The 26,101-nt window shown below is 38.9% G+C and overlaps 1 pseudogene across 1 annotated transcript; it reads left to right on the top strand.

Annotated features, from left to right (window-relative positions):
* Positions 1-376: 376 nt before the first annotated feature.
* LOC148650224 (zinc-binding protein A33-like) lies at positions 377-20,268 on the top strand (annotated as a pseudogene). The gene is made up of 7 exons (XR_015926226.1): positions 377-434; positions 1,078-1,646; positions 5,631-5,726; positions 6,563-6,790; positions 7,528-7,550; positions 7,633-7,706; positions 19,510-20,268. The product of XR_015926226.1 is annotated as a zinc-binding protein A33-like (transcript).
* Positions 20,269-26,101: the final 5,833 nt, after the last annotated feature.

Below are 26,101 nucleotides of genomic sequence, written 5' to 3'. Positions count from 1 at the left end.
GGTATTTGGGTGTAATTGTTTATTACCTATTCTCTATTCTCTTATTTACCCTTATTTACTATTTTCTATTCTCTTATTTATAACTCTAGTTGTAATAATAAAGAACATATAGAGACACATGATAAAACACATACAGGAATCATATTAAGTTATTTTTACTTTTAATTACTGTTGCAAATATAGACTAAATGCGGTGTGCAGTATGATATATTGATGATATATTCATGGTGTACGATTTAGTAATGTGCTAAGTATTTTTGTACAGTAGTTTGCCTCCTTTCCCTTTCAAGAAAATTAATTTTGCATCTTATCTTCAAAGAGGAGGAGCAAAGAAATTGAGGCTTTCTCAACTGATACATATTAGCTTAGTGTGAAATAGTTGTAGTTTTGCTCTTGAATTGAGAAATACATTCCTGCTGGCTGACAACTAGCTGGTAAGCAAAGGAAGTTTTTTATAGATGTTATACACTGATGTTAAACATTGCATCTGGAACATTTTTAAATGGACATTACAAAGTAAACTACAAGACAAATCATTTAAGAAACGTTATGAAGATTTTTTAATGTATGAAGATTTAATGTTTTTTAACAGCTTTCAGTGTTTTACAACTAGCAGTTAAACAAGCTACTGTTTGTTTGATTACTTTTTTAAAAACTGTTCTTGTAGGTTTTGGTATAATAACTGTTAAAATTATCCTTTAAAGGCAGTGCAACTTATTCTAATAGACACTTTAATCATTTTAAGGATAGTATATTTTGTGTTGATTGTGTGGTATTATATATTGTATTTGAATCTAGTATTTAATACAAAGCACTAATATACATCTAATGCACAATTATCCACAACTATCAGACAAGCATTAAATAACAAAATAGAAATGCTTAACCACCAAAGAAATTGTATGGTGAACTAATCTAAATATCTCAATTAAATAATAATTTATTAGATGTAAACATGAAATGTAAATGTTAACATTGAAGCCGAAGAACAGAACACTTCTTACTTCAACAGCTGTGAGTTGGCAGTAGTTATAGTTTTGTAGTTCTAAAACAAATTTTCTCTGTATGTCATTTTAGGACATCTGTGTAACCTTTGTGTCAGCATAACATTTTTCAAGAACAAAAAAAGTGGGAGGAATATCTTTATTTTGAAATAGAGATAACCAGTGTGCAACAAGGACAGCAACAAGGACAATGTTAGAGGTCAAAACAAAGAGAGACTGATTGTATCTCTCTGAAAAATGGCTGCATGCTCAGGCAGTCTGGAGGATGAGCTCTGCTGTCCAGTATGCTGTGAGATCTTCAGGGATCCTGTTGTCCTGAAGTGCAGCCACAGCTTCTGTAAAGCCTGTCTACAGCAGTTTTGGAAAACAAAGCCCAACCGGGAGTGCCCAGTTTGCAGGAGAATGTCTTCTCTGCACAACCCTCCTGTAAGCCTGGTTTTAAAGAATGTAGCTGAGTGCCTGGTGAAGGAGAAAAGCCTGAATCCTGCAGGGAAGTCTGAGATTATGTGTAATGTGCATGGTGAAAAACTGAAGCTCTTCTGTTTGGATGATGAAGAAGCTCTTTGCTTTGTGTGTCACACTTCCAAAAGACATAGAAGACATAAACTGTGTCCAATTGAGGAAGCTGCGCTAGACTTTAAGGTATGAAAAAGTAATTTTACTGCTACAGAGAAAGAGAATCCCATGTGTAGTCTCACCTAAATGCCCTGTGCTTCGGCAATAGATTCCAGATTGCCATCACGTTTACCAGGAATGAATAACTTACTGCTGATGGATAGTTAGAGAGTGTGAGAGATTCGCCATTTTTTTCAAAGATGGGTGATGCCAATAGTTTTTAATCTTGGCATTTTAAAACATCTATCAAATGCCACATACGTAGGGGTATCCTTGTATGAAGTTTGTTTATTCACCTGGAATCATTAGCATAATATTGCCAAAATTATCTCACAAACAAATGAATGCTATGGCATTTAATTAATTACATAATAGCATTTTCACATGAAAAGCACAGACACTTTCTGTATTATTAAGAATGAACAGTTGTATTTATACTCAAATATATGTTTTGAGCTTAATTCATATTATTATTTAAAGGGATGGGATGTGAATGTTTGCATGAAAATGCCAGCAGTACTTACATGTTATCACATGGTTATTCTGATAAAATAATTCAAAGGAAATGAAATAAGAGAATGAAGGCAAAACATGAATGTCTGATGTTTTAGCACATTTCAACACTTTAATGCATAGTGGCTTTTCAAACTATTTTTATAGTCATTTTTTGTTTTGAAAAATGTTGGACATTATATCTTCCACACTAGTACTTCAATGTGATCAGTACGTGAGTAACAGTAAATCTTATCAAATGAAAGTACTTCTCATCTCTCTGTTAGGTTGGTGAAATATTGAGGAAAATGAAAAAAAACACATTTTTATTTGTCCAGGTGGTGAAAGTGAAGGAATAGTTGTAATGAAAAGCTTTGACTTTTCAAGTTTCACAAGAAAGTGCCAACAAATGACCCTTTAAGAGTGGGATGCCTAGAACATTGTTTTATGATGCGTAGTGGATAGTGTGTGAGACATAAATAACCAACAACATTGATGGCATGGGTACTTTTTCAGTCAATTTACTCTTTAGCCAAGACCGCCTTGTTAACTTGAAAAACTTGTTTTGCATTTTAGTTAATTTTCCAATGTTTTGTACACAGTAATCCACTATGTTTCAGCACATGTCCTTTCCATCTGTATTGTATTCTGAGCTCAATGTTTGTAGTTAAATATTAACTATGCAGACATTTTGTCTTCAGCGCTCTGAAAGTAATCGGTCATTTCTAGTTCAAACTCCTCTGCCTGCGTAGACCAGTTAATGAGAAAAATAATGAAGCAAGTTATACTTGAGGCATAATCTGGGAGCACGGAATGCCTCCTGACAAAGTGCTAAAGTGACGAGTGCAGTTCTGGTGTGCCCTTCCAGGATTCAGACACAGTTGTCTACAGATGTAACCTCACTGACAAACAATGATGAGTCTGTATACAGTAACGAAATAGCTGAAGTAGTTAAATGGTGCAGCCCAAACAACCTATAACAACTGTAAATGTCAGTAAATCAAGAAAAACAAACTTGTGATGGACTTTAGGTGATACAAGGGAGCACACTCATCTCCATTAGTCAATGGTCAGGCTGTAGAGATAGTGGAGAATTTTAAGTTCCAGGGCACCACCTTTTCCAACACTCTAAAATGGGAGGTTAACACATCCACCATGATCACAAAAGCTCACCAAAGAAACTTAAAGAAGTTTGGAGTGTCAGAGGAAGCAATGAGCCTTTCCTACAGAACTCTCATTGAGAGTGTTTTGTCCTTCTCCATAACAGTGTGTACTTTTGATGGCTCATTGTTATTCCATCAGGCTTCACTGTTATTTATCTCACTGTTATTTATTTTGTTACTTGGTGTGTGTTTAGGATGATTTATGAATGTTGGGTGGATGCATTCTGTTGCTGGCTTTATGTTGTATATTTGTTTTGTATGTCTTTAATTGTATGAACTCACTGAACCAAACTTCATGCAACTAGCTGTTATGGTAATAAAATATTAAACTTGAATTTGACATGTTCAGGGTCACTTGACAGAATTATGGCGACCCCACCTCCACATCTAGTATAAATAATTAGATGACTGAAGTTATGAAGTCTGTTCTGTTCCACCACTAGTTCACACCACATCTGTAGTAGCAGAGGTATGATATATGTTTCTGCTATACGTTTGTTGGAGTCAGAACAGCTGATCCAAAGTGACAAGGACTCTGGCCCAATCAGATGTTAGATGCTCACTCACTAGAAAATCCCTGTGGACCTATTAGGTTATGGTCCCCCAATGCTGTGTGAAAACACCCATAAATAAAATTAGATCATTAAATTCTAAAACTGTTCATTTCTGCAAACAGATTTAGAGCTACAATGGGAAAAGTCGGTAAATGAAAATTAAATTATATGTGGTGATGAACCTAAAGATTACTGTGGCAGATTAGTACATTCACACTGTACAGTACAGTGCACACTGTACAGTGAATACTGTACATTCACACATACACAACAGCACAGTTTGATAGTGCTGAATTCTCTGTAAGATGTGGTGAGGAGCCTGGCCTTCTGGCATACTCACTGATGTCTGAGGAGGTTCTGTGCATTTCACTTTCTTGCAAGTTAGCTTGCACGTTTTTGAGAGACTGGATTTGCATCTTCAAAGAGGATTACCTATGCTTGCCACACATAATCATCCATCCATTCATTTTCTATCCACTTTATCCAATGCAGTGCCATAGGGGGAGCTGTAACCCATCCTGGCAAGCAACGGAGACAATTAACTACCAGTATGTCTTTGGACTGTGGGAGGAAACCAGAGTACCTAGAGGAAACCCATAGATAATCCTTACATTCAAAATGTATGTGATGTAATAACACATTTGTTGAACTAATTCTCTTAACTGATTGAAAAAGTGGGTGACATGGAGGTGCAGTGGTTAGCATTGCTACCTCACAGAGCTAAAGCCTTAGAATCAGTTCTGGACGTTGGGAGGTAGCTATGTGGAATTTGTATGTTCTCTCTGTGTTTGTGTGGGTGTGGATGGATAGGTGGATTTAAAAAGGATACAGCTTTGACCCTATGATCCTGCTGCTGGCGCCTCTATTACCAACTCAAAAACTGAGATAATGAGAGTTGCTTGTCTTTGGTACTTTAGTAACATACTGTACATACAAGACAATTCTCTTTGTGTTCTATTTGATCAAAGTTTATTGATAAAATGTTTATTCCTTTTCTTGTAAATTGTTTCTCATTTTTAAACAGCTCAGGACAATGAATTATTTTTTCATGCTTTATGTTTCTGATATTTAATTGAATTAGTTTAAGTTTGAATTAAGTTGTTTGCATTACTATCAGTATTTGTAAAATACAAGTTTACTTTCTTATTCCTAGAATTTTGCCACACTCTGTGACAACAAACCCTTTTCTCACTTTGGTACTACCAGTTTTCTAATGAGTGGTCATACCTGTGTTATTTAACTGGAATTTCTGGCAATTATTTGAAACAATTTAAATTACAGTTTTTCTACTGTGTATTAATCAAAGAATTATATTTTATATTATATTAATCAAATAATTATAATATTTGTACGCCTACTTTGTTTTGAAGGGTGTCCTCCTTTTCTGTATTAAATTAAATTTTGTGTGTAGAAATATCAATTAATTTTATTTGATCACTAACAATTGCACCCTAAATCTATCAATTTTCTAACCACTTAATCCAGAGTCAAGGGGGTTGCTGGAGTCTATCCCGGAAAGCAACAGCCCCAAGCTGGGATACACCCTGGATGGGATGCCAGACAGTTGCAGGGCATACAGTACACAGACACAAGTGTCCAACAAGATCCAAATAAACATGTAGGTGAAAACTGTAAAAATGTGATCAGAATTCACTTGCAGTTTAGCCAAACCCTTAACATTTAGAAGCTGATGGAATGGGTTGTAATGACATTTGATTTGAATTAAGTCTTTTTTTGCATTCTTGCTGATGCTTTAGATAATATGAGTTAGGGAACATTCATCTTCTTTCATTTAATTTCAGGAAAAGCTAAAAGTGGCACTGGATTCCTTGAAAAACAAGTTAAAACACTTGTATGATGTTAAACAGGAATGTGATTACACAGCTCTGTACATGAAGGTAACTATAATTTAATGATGGTTAGGATACAACTTATTAAATACAAGTTTTCCTCTTTTATATTTATCTAATTTTCTGTACGTTTCTTATTCTTTTGTGATCAAAAACATGATTTTGTAAGATGCTTCCAGACATTGTTTTGCATTGGTTTCCATGTTTCCAAAGTTTCTGGTGCCTCAAATTGAGCCTGTTAAATCACCTCAAGACTCTCTGATACATTCATAGAATGATGGTTCCATGATGGTGTTGCAAAAAAAAAAATCTCACATAAAAAGCCTTCTGGATGACATGATATTCTGTGAGAAATGTGAAGCTGAAAGATATGCTGTATTACGAAAAAATTGTCGAAATTCCCTTTTCCTTGATAACACCAACATTTTTAGATTTAGGGGTGTGATGGTTTTAATTAAAAGTTCGGGTTTTATTAAAAACTTTATGGTTAAATTCAGTTTAATATAAATTAATTATTAGTTAAATAGTAAAGAACAGATTATACAAATATAAAGAAAAAATGTGTATAATGGGAGAACATCCTATGCTTAATTATATGCTCCTCCTGTACCCTGTGGACGTCTTTCCTGCACCCCAGGTTAATAACCCCCTGTCTTAGATTATTAACTGTGCAGTGAGGAATACAATTCTCTAAAACCCAGTGTTAAACCTCAGTTTCATATCAAAGTACAGCACATTTTAGTATGAAAAAAATGTGAAAAGCCAATTAAAAAGTAACCATCAAAGTGATTCAATAATGGCACATAAATGTGGCAATAACTAAGGAACCAGGATAAAAACATAAAGATACTTTTTAACATATTCTAAAATGGTTTGTGATGTAGGCCCAGGCATACCAGACAGTGAGGCAGATAAAGGAAGAGTTTGACAAACTACACAAGTTTCTTGAAGATGAAGAGGCAGCAAGGATAGTTGCATTGAGAGATGAAGAGTGGAAAAGTCAGATGATGAGAAAAAATATTCAAAACATTACGAGAGAAATCCTGTCCCTTTCACACACAATTATTGCTATAAGTGATGATATTGGACCTAACGATGAATCATTTCTGCAGGTGAGGATTCTTCTTATTTCAAAGCATATTGTTCTATTGGCAAATGGACTGCAGTCTTTGGGTGTGATTAAAAACAAATGGCTTTCAGTACAGTTCTACTTGTATTCATTCATAGAAAGCAATAAGAGAACACTTCAGATTTTATGATTCCATTATAGTATTTCATATTACTATTATTTTAAAGAAACAATAACTGAGAATGCAACTTTTGCCTTTATAAAAGGTCCATATTTATTTTTAGATATGAAACAATAATGCCTCCAAAATGTGAACTGGAAAACTTATTGAGCATTAAACAACTAAGTAAAATAAATAGAAATAACCAGTTTTTGTATTTTTACATTTGTTGTATTACCATCCTATGGTCTTACAATTATATTGAAATGCACATCTAGATGGTATAAAGTCAATGTTATCCTGAACTCTGTGGCATAGGAGATTAAAGATGAGATAGAGATAAAGATGCCTCCTAGCAAATGTTTTCTGTGAACAGATAATTGAGTGATAACAGAATAGAGTGTCTCGTGTCTACAGAAAGACCTGTTATATTTTAGGACTTGCTACACTGTTTTATTATTTTCATATGTCATGTTGGAACACTACAAGAAAGAAAAAGAGGCTCTTTCTTTCAGTCTCACTAAATATTTTAGACTTGAATTAGCTGCTCTTTTTAATAACTTGATTTGTTTACTTAAGGGTTTGGTGTTTTGCTGACATGTATTTGCTTTGTTTTTCAGAATTACAAGAACACAAAGAGCAGGTATGTGAACTGCTTGACTCTGTTGCTTTTTTAATTTACTCCAAACCAAAGACAAGATTAACATGTGAATGTTTTTACAGAGCCCTGATGTTTCGAAGCACCTGAGCTGCCTTAAGTACAGAGTCTAGAAGAAGATGCTGAGGATTGTGCAATACAGTGAGTACTGGTGAGGGAAGCTTGCAAAAGGCAGGACAAGGGAATTTTAATTAAATTAGAATTAACCATATTTGACTTGTGTCAGACCTATGACTTGTGAGGACCAGTGGACCTTAGAAAGGAAATAACAGAGATCCTCCAAGTGCATTAATTTTTTACAGGATATGACTTCATCACCACATTTCCATGGTACATTTCTGCTCATAGTTTTTAGTCTTATTTATGACCAGTTTCATAAGTGATCCTTGGGATTCTGGATTTGTTTGACAGTTGTTCCATGAGATAGATTAATTGAATCTGATGGGACAATGTTTTAGAAAAAAAATAAACAAAAAGACCTGTTAATTACAAATGAACAAGTAGAGGTTTATTCTATGCTGGAAAGTAGGAAGAATGAAAAAATCCCTGTTTCACTTTAAATTTGTTCAGGTATCTGATTTTGTGTTCACTACATTGTTTTTTTCAGCTTTTCCACATGAAATTAATCTGTACTCATCACTATACAGCCCGCACAATGCAGCTCCCCACCCAACCCTCTATTAATTAAAGGCTTAGCTAAGTACAATGTGGCATTACTCGGGGGCATGCCCAGTGTGGATGTGGAGCCCTGGTAGAAGGGGACGCCTCGCCTTTTTAGTCCCAGCTGTCTTGGCTTTTAGATGATGAGCCACAGCTGGGCAGGTCCTGTAAAGGCACACTGAACACACCCCAAAGGGATGAGCAGGGACACCCCCAGAAGGGGGAGCTTTACACCGACAGTCCCACATAAGGTATTATTTTTCTTTTTCTTTTTTCACCCGTCCCACTGTGCAGTACCACTAGGGAAGGCTGTTCCTTTCCAACAAGTTTTATTTTTATTTTTGGCCTTATACAGTGCCTTGCGAAAGTATTCGGCCCCCTTGAACTTTTCAACCTTTTGCCACATTTCAGGCTTCAAACATAAAGATATAATTTTTTTATTTTATGTGAAGAATCACCAACAAGTGGGACACAATTGTGAAGTGGAACGAAATCTATTGGATTTTTGAAACTTTTTTAACTAATAAAAAAATGAAAAGTGGGGCGTGCAAAATTATTCGGCCCCCTTGCGTTAATACTTTGTAGAGCCACCTTTTGCTGCGATTACAGCTGCAAGTCGCTTGGGGTATGTCTCTATCAGATTTGCACATCGAGAGACTGAAATTCTTGCCCATTCTTCCTTGCAAAACAGCTCGAGCTCAGTGAGGTTGGATGGAGAGCGTTTGTGAACAGCAGTTTTCAGCTCTTTCCACAGATTCTCGATTGGATTCAGGTCTGGACTTTGACTTGGCCATTCAAACACCTGGATACGTTTATTTGTGAACCATTCCTTTGTAGATTTTGCTGTATGTTTGGGATCATTGTCTTGTTGGAAGATAAATCTCCGTCCCAGTTTCAGGTCTTTTGCAGACTCCAACAGGTTTTCATCCAGAATGGTCCTGTATTTGGCTGCATCCATCTTCCCCTCAATTTTAACCATCTTCCCTGTCCCTGCTGAAGAAAAGCAGGCCCAAACCATGATGCTGCCACCACCATGTTTGACAGTGGGGATGGTGTGTTGAGGGTGATGAGCTGTGTTGCTTTTACGCCAAACATATCGTTTTGCATTGTGGCCAAAAAGTTCGATTTTGGTTTCATCTGACCAGAGCACCTTCTTCCACATGTTTGGGGTGTCTCCCAGGTGGCTTGTGGCAAACTTTAGACGAGACTTTTTATGGATATCTTTGAGAAATGGCTTTCTTCTTGCCACTCTTCCATAAAGGCCAGATTTGTGCAGTGTAAGACTGATTGTTGTCCTATGGACAGACTCTCCCACCTCAGCTGTAGTTCTCTGCAGTTCATCCAGAGTGATCATGGGCCTCTTGGCTGCATCTCTGATCAGTCTTCTCCTTGTCTGAGCTGAAAGTTTAGAGGGACGGCCAGGTCTTGGTAGATTTGCAGTGGTCTGATACTCCTTCCATTTCAAGATGATCGCTTGCACAGTGCTCCTTGGGATGTTTGAAGCTTGGGAAATCTTTTTGTATCCAAATCCGGCTTTAAACTTCTCCACAACAGTATTACGGACCTGCCTGGTGTGTTCCTTGGTCTTCATGATGCTCTCTGCGCTTTCAACAGAACCTTGAGACTATCACAGAGCAGGTGCATTTATACAGAGACTTGATTACACACAGGTGGATTCTATTTATCACCATCAGTCATTTAGGACAACATTGGATCATTCAGAGATCCTCGCTGAACTTCTGGAGTGAGTTTGCTGCACTGAAAGTAAAGGGGCCGAATAATTTTGCACGCCCCACTTTTCATTTTTTTATTAGTTAAAAAAGTTTCAAAAATCCAATAGATTTCGTTCCACTTCACAATTGTGTCCCACTTGTTGGTGATTCTTCACATAAAATAAAAAAATTATATCTTTATGTTTGAAGCCTGAAATGTGGCAAAAGGTTGAAAAGTTCAAGGGGGCCGAATACTTTCGCAAGGCACTGTACACCCAGCAACTCACAACTGGCAGCCCACTGAAGCTAAGCAGGTGTGAGCCTGGTCAGTACCTGGATGGGAGACCTCCTGGGAAAAACTAAGGTTGCTGCTGGAAGAGATGTTAGTGGGGCCAGCAGGGGGTGCTCTCCCTGCGGTCCATGTGGGTCCTAATGCCCCAGTATAGTGACGGGGACACTATACTGTAAACAGGCGCCGTCCTTCGGATGAGACGTAAAACCGAGGTCCTGACTCTCTGTGGTCATTACGAATCCCAGGGCGCTTCTCGAAAAGAGTAGGGGTGTAACCCTGGTGTCCTGGCCAAATTTCCCATTGGCCCTTACCAATCATGGCCTCCAAATAATCCCCCTCTATGAACTGGCTACATTACTCTGCTCTCCTCCCCACTGATAGCTGATGTGTGGTGAGCATTCTGGCACACTATGGCTGCACATTGGTGGTGGTGAAGGGGATTCCCCATTACCTGTAAAGCGGTTTGAGTGGAGTGTCCAGAAACGCGCTATATAAGTGTAAGGAATTATTCTTATTCTTATTCTTATTCTTATTCTTATTAAATAAGGTAAGTCCAGTCTGGTCACCGTTGAAGAACCGCTAGCGGTTCTTTTTTTTCCCAGAAGGGACCTCGTTAAATAGGACAAGCCCAGCCTGGAGGTCACAAGGCACAGCTGTACACTTTCTTTTTGCCTTTTATGTTTATTTTCACCTCTTTTGGCATTATTTTTGGTCCCTGCTAACTTCACACCAGTGCTTCTGTCCCCTCACCTGGGGCTTTGACTTTTTACTGGTGCGTCCGCGGCACCTCCCACTCCGCACTGTCACAACAGTAAAATGAGAGCTCTTGATGAATGAAATGCAGTACATTCTGGGGAAATTTTATCAGCTGAGCATAAAAAGGAGCATAACGCATCTGAAGGTCATAAACTATATTAATTTAGGAACATAAACATATTATGGCCTGTATTGGTAGTTTAAATAAAATATACACACCAGTATTCCACTTTCTTCCTAAACATTTTAAGCATCAAAGTCTTTCATTCGGTTACATACTGTACTGTAGTTCTTTTGAAAAAATTTTTACATGCTCCATCTGACTATATTAAGTTTATATACTTTGTAAAAAGTTAAAATGATTTTAGCCATTTCTGTGAACACTCGTTATTGCAGTAAAAAAACGCATACTTTTTAGAATTTGATTAATAGGGAATATAATATGCAATCGCATATCTAAAGAAATTAAGAACGATATAATTATATTCATATAGCTCAAATTATCACAGTACTACAGTTTCTTTGTAAATGTCTGCATCAGTTTAACTCATTCCCACATGATTATGTTTGTGGTGTAATGGCTTAGGCGTGTGCCTTGCATGCTGGAGGTCGGGGGGTTGAACCCAGCTGTCACCATAAGTTTTCTTTTAACAAATAAACATGTCTTCGAAAAACTAATAGCAAATATTATGGACACTATATTGACATTTTTTATATTTCTAAATATCACAACATGTTTGAAGCTAAGTGATTTATTAATAACAATGAATAATTTCAAACTGCTACTGTACTGCCACTATAGTATAGTTGTTGTGTCTTGCTGTGCAGTCTTGAGTGGACAGGGAGTACAACCTTGGACTCAGACAGCAGCCTAGTGGTGTTCCAGTGCTCAGGGTGAGTGGTGTTTATGTTTTATTACCTATCTGCACCACCTGTGGTCTCTCGATTAGGAAGTCCAGCAGCCAGTTGCAGACAGAGTTGCACAGACCTAATCCCCTGAGCTTTGTCACCAGTTGACTGGGTATGATGGAATCGAATGCTGAACTGTAGTCCACAAACAGCATTTTCACATACGAGTTCTTAGTGTCCAGGTGTTCCAAGGCTGTATGTAGAGCCAGGGAGACAGCATCATCAACTGATCTGTTGTTCTGGTAGGCAAACTGCAAGGGGTCCAGGGACTCTGTGATGGAGGAGTTGATGTGTGACAACACCAGCTTCTCCAGGCATTTCATCACTATGTTAATGGAGATGTTAATGCAACTGGGCGGTAATCGTTCAGGCATGTCACTTTTGCCTTTTTGGGGAGTGGAACAAAAGTAGTTTTTTTTAAGCAGGTGGGGAGAATGGACTGTGACAGGGAGGAGTTAAACATGTCAGTAAACACTATGGTCAGCTCGGCTGCACATGTCCTGAGGATGTGGGGTGGTATCCCATCAGGCCCTGCAGCCTTATGGATTTTCACCCTACTCAGAGTCTTCTGCATGTCCTCTAACACCATGATTTCCTGTATAGCTCTTCATCCCCCAATTTGAACGCGGTGGATCTATCTTTTATTTTATTGCAAATGTCATTGTTGAACCACGGTTTCTGATTGGGAGTTTTCGTGCTTGCTGATAATGTCGTGGAGTTCGCTGTGTGCTGATTCCACGCAGGCTTGAGGTTGAATGTAAACGGCTGTGATAATGGTGATGGAAAACTCTCTCGACAAATAAAAGGGTTGACATTTTATAGTCAGGTGTTCTAGATTGAGTGAGCAGTATTTAGAGATTACCTCCACATCAGTGCACCATTTGCTGTTGACCAGGAAGCAGACGCCTCCTCCTTTGTGTTTGCCGGTTGCTTGTTGGTTTCTGTCCATGCGGTAAATGGTGAACTCCTTTGGCTGGATGGCGGTGTCCGGGACGCATGCATTCAGCCACGTTTCAGTGAAAGCATATACCTTTCTGCGTTAATCCGACAATGTAGGATCTATTCTATTAAACTATTATTCCACAATGCAGAGTACTACATGGCTGGTATTTATAGTACATACTTTATGATATTTTGTGATTTAAACAAATTAATGCAAGCAGTTTATGAGGATTTAAGTGTTGGCTGAGTTATTGCAGGATGTACTTCCTGAGAAGGCTGAAGAAAATACACCTACACCCACTGATCCTCACCAACTTCTACAGATGTACGGTGGAGAGCATACTGACCAGCTGCATCACAGTCTGGTACGGCAACTGCACTGCATCCGACCGTAAGGCACTACAGCGGGTGGTCAAAACTGCCCAACACATCATCGGCAGTGCCTTACCATTGATCCAGGAAATATACAACACCAGGAGTCTGAAAAAAGCCACCAAAATTATGTCTGACCCCACTCACCCCAGTCATAACTTGTTTATTCCCCTACCATCTGGTTCCGGTCACTCCAGTCGCACACAACTAGACTCCAAAATAGCTTCTTCCCCAGAGCTGTCAAGTTGGTGAAGCCCCCACTCCCTTCCACCTTATTATGATCTCTCCTAACATCCTCCTGTACCCACAACCACTGTACTCCTACACCACCACACACACATGTAAGCCAAAATTGTACTGTCCCCTCGATAGCCCAGTAAAATTGTAACAGGCATAATAACATTTAATATTTATTGATTAACCATACTACTTTTAACCATACTATTTTTTTTGCACTGTTCCAAGAATTACCTTGCACTGTTTTTGTCCTGTTAAATTTTCTCTGCGGAATTTTGCACAGTTTTGATTACTTGATTGCATGTTATTTATGTTATGTTATTACATGTTACTGTTATTGCTATTGTGTAACTGTGTATTGTCTTATCTTCTGTCCTATTTATATACTGCACCTGACTGACTAATGAGAAACACTTTTCATTATACTATGCACCTGTGTAAGTTTAATGACAATAAAGTTGAATTGAATTGAATGTAAGACAAGAGATGTAGGTAGAAAAAAGATAATTTGGGGAAAGCTGAGAAATACACTGATAACAAGATCACTTCCTCATAGGCTTAGGCATACTTTTAACAAAATGACATTAGATGTTACAGACTGCAGAGGAAGATGATGAAGTTAACAGACTGTATGTTTACATAGATACTGAAATGAGATTTGTATTTTACATTTTGTGTACTTTCTAGCATTTAATTGTGTGTTGGATGCACATGAATTGAAGGAATGGGCAAACATACTGTAGCTGATGCTGATCCACAGAACCAGCATCTTAAGATATTTATATTTAGAGGCAATTTGTTTAAATAACTAACTAGGTATGGATACTGATGTGCAAGAGAGGTGGAAAGGCTTTTTCCTTAAGCCAGCACTATAAAATAATTTATCCTCAGTGAGCTGCTGCCATATCTCATAGTGAGTTTCTAACATTGTGTATAGTTCCATCCACACAGTGCCTTTACTTCCATCCATTTTCTAATCTCTTTATCTAGTACAGAGGATTTGGAACCTATCCCAGCAAGCAACGGACACAAAGCAGAATACACCCTGGACATAACGCCAGTCCATCACAGGACAGATGACCAGACACAAATACACCCACCAGAGCCAGTTTTCCTGTAGGTAAATTAACCTACCAGTATGTTTAGGACTGAAGGAGGAAATCATATCGCACATATGGAGAAAACACATGGAATTCAGATAGACCATGCAAACTCCAGACACACAGGATGGCAGGAGTTGAACCAAGGGCCCCAGTGCTGCAAGATATCAACCCTAACCAGTTTGCCACCATTAGAAATGGATGGATAGCTTAGTTATGTGTCTAGTTCACAGGTTTGCATGCATAATTTAATTTTGAAAGCCACTGAGACATCTGGTACTATTGTTGTATTCATGAAAAAAAAAACATACAAAAAGCATGCTAACAACTGTGCCATCCTATTCCTTAGTTAATACATTTTATTTTTTATAAACAGTTAACATTGTTAGCAAAATATTTTGAATTATATTTTGCCCTATTTTCCTTTTAATTTTGTATTTAACTTATTTTCTGATAGTCAGCTTTAATGTATATTTGAACAATGAAAAATATTTTTACAAGATGTGGGGAAAGGTGCAACAATTTATTATAGTGCTAAATGCAATATTATTCATTACTTATAGTAAAAAAACTTGCAGCATACACAAAGATTCTAATATGATCTTGAGGAAGAAAAATCAGAAAGAGAGTTTTCAGAAAAATATTTTTTTGTTCATAAAAAGTGGTTATTAACTATTTAAACCTGTTTTTATAGCTTTTATAGCTAAAATCTTATATTTTTATTTCTTTTAAAAATGAAAAAAAAAACGTTTGCCTAGCCTATGGGTGCTCTTATTGACAGCTGACACTCCTCCATACACTTAAGTGAAAAATTAATAATGCCAATGCAAACGTCATATTTACAATTTGTTGAAAATAAAAATGAAAAGTTCTCTAAAGCTTTCTCAGTCAAGTATGAGAATTCACCTAGGGAGCTGTTTAAGCATGCGTAGGCAGCAAAAGATCAGCTAGAAAGGGGAGAAAATGCTTTCAGAGAAAACGATGTTTCAGGTGTGAAGAATACAGATCCCCAATTCACACATACCTTGCCCCCACTGCAATTAGAATATACACAAAGCACTGTAAGCTTTACAGTAGATTATCAGGTGTTCCGCAGACATAGAACACCTGGGATTCGATTCATTTAAAATACGTTTTTTTGTAAAAACTGTACCAGGTACTAGATCTTGTGGACGTGCACTATTTTGTCAGTAACCTGCAAATCTGCTTAACACCTGTAGAAAACATGATTTTATTTCTGTACAGAATGCGTGTTAAGTTTGCAAAATTAAAGTGTTTCAAATGTTGAATTAAGAAGTAAAAAGAACTTACAGCTTACACAAAGACTCAAACTACAGTATGGAAAAACGAGTGCTAAGAGAACATGGGACATTTGATTGCTGGTTACCTTATATTTATTTTAAAAATGAAATAAAAAATACAATGACATGTTCCTGCCTTACTCAAACATTGCTTGACTTTAAAAGCTGTAAAAAATGGTTTAGATAGCAGAAAGTCACCTTGCTCTTACAAGCGGCTTTTAAGCATAGTTTTTATTAACACAACACAACACAACTCTGTCTGTCAGAAAAAAATGACCACGGGCACTTTGCCTTTCCCCATATATTCTCATGTACGAGTAGAATAGGTGAACCTTCCAATGAAAGACAGGTTCCTTTCTCCCAATACTGGCAGGAAACAGTCGAAACTCACACCCAAACTGTTAACTCGATCATCAATTTTGACAGTAGGCAAAATTCTTAAACTACATTGCTGTCGATATTGTAGCAATAGACAAAATGAAACGGTTGGAGTTTGTGATGTAGGGCGCTCTGAAAGAGTTAAACTTTGATGCAGGACAAATAAACATATTTTCCACAAGCTATACTGTAGTGACAGTACAGCACCAGTTTGAAATTATTCGTTGTTATGAATAAATCACTTAGCTTTGAACATGTTGTGATATTTAGAAATATAAAAAATGTCAATATAGTGTCCATAATATTTTCTATTTGTTTTTCAAAGAAATGTTTATTTGTTAAAACTCATGGTGACAGCTGGGTTGGAACCCCCGACCTCAGACATTCAAGGCACACGCCTAAGCCATTACATCACACACATAATGAGGAGTGAATCAGTTAAACTGTTACAAAGAAAGTGTACTACTGTAATAATTTGAGCTATATAAATATAATTATATCATTATTATTTTTTTAGATATGCGATTCCATATTATATTCCCTATTAATCAAATTCTAAAAAGTATGTGTTTTTTTACTGCGATAATGAGCTAAAGTATTCACAGAAATGGTCAAAACATTATAACTTTTTACAAAGTATATAAACTTAATATAGTCAGGAGAAGCACGTAAAAACTTTTCCAAAATAACCACAGTATGTAACCAAATGACTTTGATGCTTAAAATGTTTAGGAAGAAAGTGGAATACTGGTGTGTATTTTTTATTTAAAGTACCAATACCAGCCATATACAGTTTACATAATATGTTTATGTTCCTAAATTAATATAGTTTATAAGCAATCTCCGGGAAACCATTATAGGTATGGTGAATCGATGATTCTCAAAACTTATTTTGTATGATTGGAAACAAATACGTGATCGGATCAACGAAATGCTTTGAAGAAAGAGGTTTTCTTTTCCTCTGGTTTAACAGTCTGTGCATCAACAAAACAATCAGTTTAAACAAGACAGTGTGGTATTACTTTTTGTCAATGAAAAAATAGTATTTTCGTGTTGCATCAGTTAAACTGATGCAGACGGTTACAAAGAAAGTGGACCACGGTTATACTTTTAGCTTACAGCCTGTCCAAGGTCATTAATTATTAATGCTATTAGTAATATTTTCCGTAAAGACTTTGACGCATAAAATATTTATGCATAATTTTATAAAATATACCGACTTCTTAATGTTTAATGATTAACATGCTGTAATACACAGTTTTAAATTATTTAAAGTCTAAAGAGTATACAACTTAAATTCCTAATTGGAAAAAGATTGTCCCTCTGCAATTACAGGGATTCGAAACCAGGTGTTTGCGACAGCTCAAATGCTGTACATGAGAGGTTAAGTTTTATTAGCTCCAACTGGCGGTTTTACAAAGTTTTACAACGTGCTTCCGTAAACGTTTTAACGCAGCGTACTCCGCGCATTTTAAATGCCTGAATCTGTATATGTTATATATCATTATATGCTACATACAGTATCATCACACTCATTATCTTGTGAAAGACTCCACAAGACTCTGCTTCTGTAAAGATGTACAGTAGCTTTGAAATTGAAAATGAAATATTTTAAATTAAATTATTTTGAATTTTAAGTACAGTATGTAGCAGTAGCAGCATGCATAGTCTGCAAAGTAACAAGTAAAGGTTTATTCCATGCTGAAAAAAAGAGAAAAGAAACATGTTTCAGCTGTGGAGCCTTCTTCAGGAACTTCTTCATACCTGAAGAAGGCTCTACAGCCAAAACATTGTGTTTCTTTTCTCACTGAGGAGAACTCAGTGACTACATGTCGGGTTTCTACCTCTACCAGAGGTATCGATCCTCCGCCGGTGAAAAAGGTTGCCAGAAATCCCACTGTGTTACACCACAGATATTCCCATCACATTTTATACAGCAGAATGACTTTGTGATGGGGCCCATCCCATGGTCTGGAGGTATTTGTTGCAAGCCTGTAAAACAAAGGAAAATCCCAAATAAATTTGGCAATTACCTTATGTCAATTAAATTAAATTATGTAAATAGTGTAAACCAAGCAGAAAAACAGATTGGGAAATGTAGTTGGGTGAATATGTTTAATTGTTTGCTAGTTGCAGCTTCTCTTATACTGTAGTTTCATTCAACTGGTTTAACATTCAAAACCACAGAGTCAGAGTAGAATTTAAAGCCTGTGAAATAGTCACTGGGTGACCCTAGGCCTGTTTCCATGGTGGCTTTTTATGAACTGGAGGAGAACTGATCTCCACATAGATTTAGAGAAACTTATGTTTAAAGCAATTATCCCAAAACTTACAACATCTGTCCAAAACTATTTTAAGGAAAATACAAAATAATGTGTTTTTATGTGGGGATAATGTTTTTTTGTAAATTATTTTTTGTGATAGGTGATATTGTACGCTTTTAAGGTAATTGTGGGGAGTTACAGAGCTGGAGCCTTCACAATGAAATCTCTGCTAAATTAGTTTATGTATGATTCAAGGAGGAAGGTGCTCTGACTATTTTTGTTATTTTGGACAAGATGTTTTCAGGATGTTTTTCACTGTGGTCTAGGAAGCAACAGGGGTCTGTAGGACAGTAGGACTTTAATATTATACTTTAAATAAGACTTCTTTAGACACTATTAAGTGAAATGTTATACCTAAACATTCTTATGAGCTTTAATAATGTTACATGATGTTTGAATAACTTATTAAATCTTTGCATATCCTACATAATTGCCAGTTTAGTTCTCAGTTTTAATCCTCAAGTTAAAATGGACATTATTGTGACTGATAACTGTTAGATCTAAAATGAAATATTCTGATACCTTTGGTTCTTCCGAGGAATATACTGTATGTGAAAAGCTAAAGCAGTTTATTCTGAGGTTTTTAATGTTACCCAAGCCATTGGTTTTTCATTTTATTTTAATGCAGCTTCCCAAGGAATAGCACCTCCAAATCCAGAAAATTGATTATGAATATTTATTGGCAAGTTAAAGTAAAGAGTTATGATTTAACCTACTTGACTGAGGAGGAAGAGGAGGTTGGGACACCCATGCAGAACCCTACAGGAGGGATGAAAAAAAATCAAATGTGAGGAAGAGGGAGAAGCTTTTTGTGATTTTTATAGAATTTCTGGAAGTGATGTCTACACGTCAGAGCACCAGAAATGAAAGGGAACTTGGCTGTCTTCACTCCTCCTGAAATTTCATTTCAAAATGTGCACATTTTCACACCCAGATAATTGTTAATTTCTTTTTTCTCCAGCCCCAGTGACTCTGGACCCCAACACAGCGTATGTCTGGCTCACCCTGTCTGCCGATCTGACCAGTGTGAGTAACAGTGGTGAGATGCAGGAGGTACCTGACAACCCAGAGCGCTTTGATCACTTTGTTTTTGTCCTGGGCTCTGAGGGATTTATCTCCGGAAAACACTTCTGGGAGTTGGAGGTGGGAGATAAAATCGACTGGGTCCTGGAAGTTGCCAAAGAATCGGTCAGCAGAAAAGGAAAGATATCCGGGAGTCCAGAGGGAGGATTCTGGACAGTATCCTTCTGCGCCAGGGATAATATAGCCACGACCACTCCACGGACACAGCTGACTCTGAAGAGGAAACCTTGGAAGATCAGAGTGCAGTTGGACTATGAGAGGGGGGAGGTGTCATTCTCTGATGTCAGTCACATGACACCTATTTACACTTTCAAAGACAAATTTACTGAAAGGATGTATGCATTTTTCTGTCCTGGTGCCAATATAAATGGTAATAACCCTGGACCTTTGAAGATCTGCCCTGTGAAGGTGGCAGTATGGAACAGTAATGTATGATAATGGTGAGAATCAAGATTAATGGTTTTTTTAATTAATTTGGAGTTTCAGCTCTTTTGTTCTTCCCTTTTTTACAAATCTGAAGATGCTGAACATGGCTTATCACCAGATGTAAAAAGGGCTATCGGAAAGGGCGGTGGGAGTTGAACTGCAATGCCAAACTACTCTGACCAAAAAAAAATGACAACTTACTAAGCTAAAAGGTCAGCTTCTTGACAGTGAGTGGTCTAAATATACTTGGTATTCTTGGTGATTGTTATCACAGTGATAGTTTCATCTTATACTACAAATTCCATTACATAAGCCCTGAAATTGGCCAATGAAACAGTATACATATAGTATACTGTATATTAAACTCTTAATGTTACCATCTACAAAAGCAATAGTAATATAACACATATTGTGACATCATGAGGGTCTTGGCCACCACTGTCATCATAGAACAGGTTTGGTCCCTGCTGTAGACATGCCCATCTCAACCTGGGGATTGTCGTACTCTTTTTTACTTTTACATGCTCTTTTTGCACTGTGCATGCACTCTCCTCAGAGATAAACTTGGCCCCCACAGTGGGGACACATAATAATATCATATAATAACACAACCAGGACACATAATAATAATAATAATAATAATAATAATAATAATAATAATACATGCTTACACTTATATAGCCCTTTACTGGACACTCCACTCAAAGTAATGGGGACTCCCCTCCACCACCACCAATGTGCAGCACCCACCTGGATGATGCGATGGCAGCCATAGTGCGCCAGAATGTTCACCACTAACATTAGCTATTAGTGGGGAGGAAAGCAGAGTAATGAAGTCAATTATAGATAGTGTTGTAACAGAAGAAATAAGGTTCTTGATCCCGAGATGAAGTAAAACAGATGAGTTTATTGCATGCAAGGAACAATAAAGCCGAAGTCTTGTTTCCCGCAAGAAACAACAAAACCGAAGTATTGTTCAACGTACTGGTACAAACTTTTGGGTTATATAGTGTTTTCTTCTCCGTTTCTGACGTCACTCGGTCTGATGGTAAAGAGGGGGGTTCATGGTATTTGGCCAGTTTACGATGTTCTGGACAAATGGTCAGTTTAAGATTACACCCAGGGGGGTTCCTAGCTTGCATCTGCAATCCTTATCAGTTAACCCCCTTTCCTGCCATAAACCCCAGCTTGTGACTTAGAAGTCTAAACCCCCTACAGAAAGGATTAAATTCAAACCCCCGTCTTCACATCTTTCTTCATTCCCCCCTTATAAAATATGGCATACGTCAGTGTAGCCTATTTTTATACATACAATGTCAGGGCAGATCTTTCCTTTCTTGGCGAACAGGTATGTATTGCCATGACATTGTACGTTCCACGGTTATAGCAAGATGTGATACATGTTTTGTACAAGTGATAGTTACAATTATACACATAAAACAATCCTATTCCTACAAATACATAAAGTCCTACCCCAGGACCCAAACGCAGACCTCAGCTATGTGGAGATCTATCGTCAGGATCTTGGAACAGTAATATTGACCCAACTCCGATTATAATTTTTTGGCTGAATAGATATGCCAACACCCGGAATGTATTGATACCATATTCCCAGTAATGCTCCTCAGGCCTAACAAGCACACTGTTGGTCTTAGGAAGCATCAGACACAGAAACGGTAACAACATCCTTCTTTCTGTTCACTTAGTCTCTGGTGCTGTGGGTCGGTAAGTGCGATGCGCGGATCCAGCGATCTCATCCTGTCACTCAGATGGCACAGTCAGTAGTTGGTGGCACTTGATATGGTCCCTCCCAGCAGGATTGCAACGTCTGGCAGGGTATCTCTTCTTCACCTACACCCACTCGCCAGGTATCCGGTCGTGTCTCCCCTCTACTGGAGGTCCCCAAGCATCCGGCACCTGTTCACGAGCCCAGTGCACCGCTTTAGTTAACAAACCTACAACACTTTAATAGAGAGTTAGTAAATTCATCAGTGCGTTAGTCAAACTTGGCCTCCAGGGAGTTTCTTTGGCTGCCCGTGATGATCTCAAATGGGCTCAGTCTCACAGTTCCGTTTGCTCCAGTCCGCAAACCGCACAGGACTGCAGGTAGAGCATCTACCCACGGTGTTCCTTCAGTTGATATTTCCTTAGTTGGTCTTTCAGACTGTGGGTGATGGGGCAATGTGACTTCCAACTTACCCCTAGTGAGGCTGGCACACCTTCCCAGTGTAGTATGCCCCTAGATCAGTATCCAAGGGGCAGGACAGTCTGTACCACGGGATCATCTTTGTCATACACTTGGGTATGTGCCAGCCCACATCCCATCATCATACAACCCCACATTCTTTACACATTTGTTCTAACCACTATTAAACATCTATTAAAGGCCTCAACCTGAATTCTCCCTTTTTCCCAATAGAGGTTTCACAGGGGTCTCAGACTCCTGCTTTCCCAGTGCCGCTCGTCTGGCATCTGCATCTGCATGGTGGTTACCTTGAGTTACTGGAATTCTTTATTTATTGTGTTATTTACACCTTACTCAAGCTGCTTCTGTCGGCAGCTGTAAAACTACAAATCAGTTCAGAGACAAGCCCAGTATTCTCAACTGGAGTCCCTGCCGTTGTGAGAGAATCCTATTTCTCCATAGCCATCCAGAATTGTGGCCTACATGCAACAAATACATACATTATATACATATACAGTAACCCTTTAACATCTTTCTTTTAACAATCTCCCATCAGTGCTCTTAACTGTCTTGCTGCGCTGAGGCAGTGGAGGGGCATTTTTCCAATTGTTAGCACCTTGAATTCTGTTGTAACAGCTCAGCCTGTTCTCTGTTCTCCCTCATGCATCAGAGAGGACCCATCAGTAAACAGTATTACATTTCCTTAAATTTTCACAGTCCCCCACTTTTTGGCTACAGCATCTAATGGTATAATAGTGCCTACCTCCATGCTCCTGCGTCAGCACAGCTGCCCAGAACCCTTTTTCCACACTTACATACAAAGAATGGTTGATCCCTCTGAGGAAACCCCAGTCTCAGCACCTGTAAGAGAGCTTGTTTCAAATTATTACAGGCGGCTTTTGCTGCTGGAACCAAGGCAATCTTGTCGTTGTACTGCACTCCCCCCTTAAGCAGATCTGTTAAGAGTTGTGCACCCCGTAAAAACATTGCACCCAGGCCCTGTTTAAATTTCACAATGCTAGACACAAAAGGGCCTTATCATAACTGCTTCTATTAGACACTCTAAAGCTGAAGCAACTCAGACTTGTTGGTTTCCTCGTCAGGGGAAGCACTCAGAATACCATCAACATACTGAGTGATCACAGTCAGTTGAAGCCACGTGATACCCTGTTCTGGATAGTCATTCTTTGTAATGCATAATATTCCAACCCAATAGATCTGGGATAAAACCACCCATTAAAATCTGGTACTCAGCAAGTAAAACTTGCTGCCCCAATACTCCTGTGGCCTCCTGCCGTCTTCCCATATACATTGCTCTATATACACTGTTGAACAGAGGAGTGAAACAAGCAGGACAGTAGTGCTCCAGTATCCCCTAACAGAGAAACCAACACTCCATTAACAGTACATTTTTATCCACTGGACTGGGACAGACTTAGGGAGGCTACAAGGGATTTACAGGATCTAATCGTTAGGTAAACAGATTTTCTCACAAGACGTTATTCTCCCCAGTCTCGATTCTAAACCTACAGCGTTTCAGCATGTCTGGTTTCGAGACATTCGAATAAAACCAAATTGTTTCCACTATTGCAACTATAAAAATACAAAAACTGTTTAACTACTTTTACGTTTAGAAACAACTTTTGATCGTATGGGGGAATCAGGGAAGGTAGGTGCGAGTGCAGACCCCCTCGACGGGGTGCTAGACAGTGTTAGAGTGGCGCTGTCATCAACGGCGCCAGCCCCTGCTACATCAAGTCCTTTCCCACTTCGAGTTAGAATACAGATCTGCGGGCGCCCTCCCTCTAACAGGGGAGACCCTGATCCGTCTTTATCACACTCATACCAAGTGTTATCCCAATCAGACCCCCCTTCTCCATATGGCCACTGTGGGAATTGATCCCAATTATTTTCGTTTCCTGCCTGTTTGTTCCCCTGTGGGAGAGCAGGATATAACTTAGTCGCCGGCTGTAGCACATTAACCAGTGCAGCGTGACCAGGAGTTAATTCCTTCTTTAGTTTCTCATTCTCCTGTACTGCCTCTTTTAGCTTTTTTTCTATACTCTTTCGTAGCGAGTAAAGTATCTTTTCTTCCGGGTTTTTGATTTCCCCGTAAACACACTTTTAAGTCACATCCCAATTTCTTTTTTTTTTTCTCATGTATCTGCCACCACTGGTGCCGGCCGTGCACCAGGGTGGGAGCTACATGCTTGTGCTTTTGCCAATCAATACTCATATGCTTTCTTTACAGGCGTCTTCGCCCCAAATTCCGTCTGACAAACTCAGCTTTTCCCATATTTTTCTCCTTCTTTTCCGTCAACTTACACTTTTACGATATATAAACGGACCCTTCCACCACTTTCTCAAACCATCAGTTAGCACACATGTTCGGTCTCTTTTACTTTTGTCGTGTGTGAGGTAACAGCTCATACAGTAAGGGGATGCTTTCACTTGAAAAACCTGTGCATTCCTGCACTCATTCAGCCAAGGGCGTCTGTTACCTCCAGATCTAAATAGCTCTCAGAGACTTTAGAGAGGACTTACACCGCACTGTTCACAGGTAAGGAACGAGACCTCGAAAACCCCCTTTCTTGATCAGTAATTCACCATCCCCAGAACGCCAGCATCGCTGCTTTTGCCCCGGGGTGGACTTACGCACTGAGCTCAATCAGGGCGATTCTCGGGTCTCAACGTCCTTTAAATTCTGCTACTTAATGCTTTGCTCTTTTATTATGAGGTGTGTTTATGTTAGTGTCGTGCGTGTGTATATGTATTTCACAAACAAGGAAAACACCAAAAACATACATACATATATATCTATCTATCTCTTCTACTCCTGTTTCCTTTAAAACAAAAAACCACGCCACGCCAATCCGTGCACGATCAAGGCGTAGCTAATCTCAGGACCCCGGGCGCAATTAAGGCCCACACCAATCCTGGATTATACGTGCATTTAATGTACCACTCAGCTCCAGAACCCCGGGCGCAATTAAGGCCCACACCGATCCTGAGCCAAAGAACTCCGGGCGCAATTAAGGCCCACACCAGTCCTGAATTACGTGCATTTAATGCACCACTCAGCTCCAGAACCCCGGGCGCAATTAAGGCCCACACCGATCCTGAGCCATAGAACTCCGGGCGCAATTAAGGCCCAAACCAGTTCTGACCTTCAGAACTCCGGGCGCAATTAAGGCCCACACCAGTCCTGAACTACGTGCATTTAATGCACCACTTGCTCTAGAACCCCGGGCGCAATTAAGGCCCACACCGATCCTGAGCCTCAGAACTCCGGGCGCAATTAAGGCATACACCAGCTTCGAACGCCTGTACACAATACCGCGGAACCCCTGCCAGACCAAATTCTGGGCTTACAGCAAACAACCCATTACATACACCGGTGTCTTCCCCGGGCCAGAGGAATTCAGAAACTCACGTTTACTCCGTCATCTCGGGCGATTCTCGTAGCGAGCAGAGATTTCCCAATTGGTCAGAGAGAGTCGGGACTTTTTTTAAAAAAAGAGGAGTCCTTACCTCTTAGTAATGTGAGCGCTGACCGTCTCTCCTGCTGGTAAAGAGGGGGGTTCATGGTATTTGGCCAGTTTACGATGTTCTGGACAAATGGTCAGTTTAAGATTACACCCAGGGGGGTTCCTAGCTTGCATCTGCAATCCTTATCAGTTAACCCCCTTTCCTGCCATAAACCCCAGCTTGTGACCTAGAAGTCTAAACCCCCTACAGAAAGGATTAAATTCAAACCCCCGTCTTCACATCTTTCTTCAATAGGAATTATTAAGAGGCCATGATTGATAAGGGCCAATGGAAAATTTGGACAGGACGGTGGGGTTACACCCCTACTCTT

This window comes from Lepisosteus platostomus, chromosome 13 (genome assembly GCF_059453375.1).
Source record: "Lepisosteus platostomus isolate fLepPlt1 chromosome 13, fLepPlt1.hap1, whole genome shotgun sequence".
Taxonomy (NCBI): Eukaryota; Metazoa; Chordata; class Actinopteri; order Semionotiformes; family Lepisosteidae; genus Lepisosteus; species Lepisosteus platostomus.
The sequence above is the reverse complement of the archived record's forward strand: the minus strand, read 5'-3'. Positions and strand labels throughout refer to the sequence as shown.